Source organism: Schistocerca cancellata, unplaced genomic scaffold (assembly GCF_023864275.1).
Source record: "Schistocerca cancellata isolate TAMUIC-IGC-003103 unplaced genomic scaffold, iqSchCanc2.1 HiC_scaffold_249, whole genome shotgun sequence".
NCBI classification, from domain to species: Eukaryota; Metazoa; Arthropoda; class Insecta; order Orthoptera; family Acrididae; genus Schistocerca; species Schistocerca cancellata.
In genome coordinates, this window is record NW_026046271.1 from 32,501 (window position 1) to 35,662 (window position 3,162).

Sequence of the window (3,162 nt, forward strand, 5' to 3'; positions counted from 1 at the left end):
TTAGCAGGCTAGAGTCTCGTTCGTTATCGGAATTAACCAGACAAATCGCTCCACCAACTAAGAACGGCCATGCACCACCACCCACCGAATCAAGAAAGAGCTATCAATCTGTCAATCCTTCCGGTGTCCGGGCCTGGTGAGGTTTCCCGTGTTGAGTCAAATTAAGCCGCAGGCTCCACTCCTGGTGGTGCCCTTCCGTCAATTCCTTTAAGTTTCAGCTTTGCAACCATACTTCCCCCGGAACCCAAAAGCTTTGGTTTCCCGGAGGCTGCCCGCCGAGTCATCGGAGGAACTGCGGCGGATCGCTGGCTGGCATCGTTTATGGTTAGAACTAGGGCGGTATCTGATCGCCTTCGAACCTCTAACTTTCGTTCTTGATTAATGAAAACATACTTGGCAAATGCTTTCGCTTCTGTTCGTCTTGCGACGATCCAAGAATTTCACCTCTAACGTCGCAATACGAATGCCCCCGCCTGTCCCTATTAATCATTACCTCGGGTTCCGAAAACCAACAAAATAGAACCGAGGTCCTATTCCATTATTCCATGCACACAGTATTCAGGCGGGCTTGCCTGCTTTAAGCACTCTAATTTGTTCAAAGTAAACGTGCCGGCCCACCCAGACACTCAATAAAGAGCACCTTGGTAGGATTTCAACGGGGTCCGCCTCGGGACGCACGAACACGCACGAGGCGGTCGCACGCCTTCGGCTCGCCCCACCGGCAGGACGTCCCACGATACATGCCAGTTAAACACCGACGGGCGGTGAACCAACAGCGTGGGACACAAATCCAACTACGAGCTTTTTAACCGCAACAACTTTAATATACGCTATTGGAGCTGGAATTACCGCGGCTGCTGGCACCAGACTTGCCCTCCAATAGATACTCGTTAAAGGATTTAAAGTGTACTCATTCCGATTACGGGGCCTCGGATGAGTCCCGTATCGTTATTTTTCGTCACTACCTCCCCGTGCCGGGAGTGGGTAATTTGCGCGCCTGCTGCCTTCCTTGGATGTGGTAGCCGTTTCTCAGGCTCCCTCTCCGGAATCGAACCCTGATTCCCCGTTACCCGTTACAACCATGGTAGGCGCAGAACCTACCATCGACAGTTGATAAGGCAGACATTTGAAAGATGCGTCGCCGGTACGAGGACCGTGCGATCAGCCCAAAGTTATTCAGAGTCACCAAGGCAAACGGACCGGACGAGCCGACCGATTGGTTTTGATCTAATAAAAGCGTCCCTTCCATCTCTGGTCGGGACTCTGTTTGCATGTATTAGCTCTAGAATTACCACAGTTATCCAAGTAACGTGGGTACGATCTAAGGAACCATAACTGATTTAATGAGCCATTCGCGGTTTCACCTTAATGCGGCTTGTACTGAGACATGCATGGCTTAATCTTTGAGACAAGCATATGACTACTGGCAGGATCAACCAGGGAGCTGCGTCAACTAGAGCTGAGCAGCCGGCCGCCCGGGAGTGTGTCCCAGGGGCCCGCGCGAACACGCAAGCGTCCGCTCAATTATTCTGCAAACAGGAGGAGGCTGAGCTCCCCTGCACAATACACCTCGAAACCCTCTCAGGTCCCGGCGGCGCGCAGCGCCGTCCTAAGTACTTGGTCGGGTTCGAGAGAGGCGCAATCGCCCGGAGTTAGGCGAGTAGACGCTTTAGGTGCGACCACCCGTGCTCCCAACTGAGCTTGCCGCTGCCGACAGAGGCCCGGGAGCGTGCTGTCGTGGCATTGCCGGCGGGAGACAACACGCGCCACCTACGGTGACCGGCAGCTCCAACGCCAGCGCCACAGAAGGGCAAAGGCCCCACGTGGGTGCCGAAGCGAACTCTCCCAGCACAGCGCACGTGCCAACACGTCTGCACAACTGCGATACAAACCACCAGCGAGAACCGCTGGGGCGACCGAGCAGCAGACGGCGTCGCGGCGCCGAGTGCCGGGCGGCGGCGCATCCTCAACGCACACAGTCCTCAGTCGGACCAGCACACTGCAGATGTCCACCGCGCTTCGCACCGGGCCCGCGAGGACCCACTTTGGCCGCCCGGCGCCGCGCGCAGGGTGCCCCGGCGCGCAGCTGCGCCGCCTGCCGCGTCCGTCGGCCGGCGCGCCTGCCACTGGGCGCCCCCACCAGCCGGCTGTAGCGCGTGCGCCCACGCACCGCGCGGCCAGCACGCCGGGCGGCCCCCCCTCACCGGCCGGGGACGGTCCCACCCAGCCACCGCCGCGTATCGCTTCACACACAGATTTGCCCTTACTGATTTACCTCCAGCAACAACAACCGCACCACAATGGGTTTACCAGTTGTTCATTTGCGTTGCGTCACGTCACCAGCAAACGTAGACGTCCATCCCAGTTTGCAAATGCAACGATTATTGCATACCTGTCTGTTAGGTGTCACGACACACTACGTCTGCCCACATACACGCAACAAAATGTGCACGACTAGAGAACACGTGGGAGGTGGCCCCCTACGTATGCGATGTCCATTACGAGACCGACTGTCAACCAGCATCTGTACCATGTCGCAGATGTGGAACGCGGTGCACCATGCTATCACACTGTGTGAGAAGAGACGACTACGTTTGAATACACGCGCCACTACATCAACAGACGGCTCATGCTGATCGCCATCCAGGGCGTCCGTTACTCCCACACGTCTCTATGGCGTACCACACTGCAATGTAGCTGTTATGGGGAGACGGCACGTGGCTGAGTGCACAACATTTGGACCGTATGGTTCGCTGTTGTTGGGCGCAGTCGTACGGTCACACATGTGCCACAGCGTATCATTCAGTACATACGGACCTATGTGCAGTACAATGTGAGGATTAAGCTTACGATATCAGCGGACAGTGGACACAGGCCGTACCACGACGTAGACTGAGCGCTTCGACATGCGAATGCCAGTGAACAGCTGCGAAGGGCATTGAACACGCAAGCACCTGAACGACCAGCGTGCGAAGGCAGGGTGGAGGGGGGGGGGGCGATGTACATCCTGCAGTTGTCCACATTACAGTGTACAGCGGGAGCATGTAAAAAGTAAGCAACACTTGCGAAGTGTTCAACATGAAACGACACACAAGAGGGTGGGCGGTGCGAGTAGCGAACTATATTCAGAGGGTTGTGGTTAGACAACACTAGATTAATGTA

At 56.2% G+C, this 3,162-nt stretch overlaps 1 non-coding gene across 1 annotated transcript in view; it reads right to left on the bottom strand.

The window, feature by feature from the left end:
* Positions 1-1,443, bottom strand: part of LOC126113309 (small subunit ribosomal RNA) — a 1,909-nt gene extending 466 nt beyond the window's left edge. Inside the window, exon 1 of the ribosomal RNA XR_007524828.1 lies at positions 1-1,443. This exon is cut by the window's left edge and continues 466 nt beyond it. This is a non-coding gene — a ribosomal RNA (small subunit ribosomal RNA).
* Positions 1,444-3,162: the final 1,719 nt, after the last annotated feature.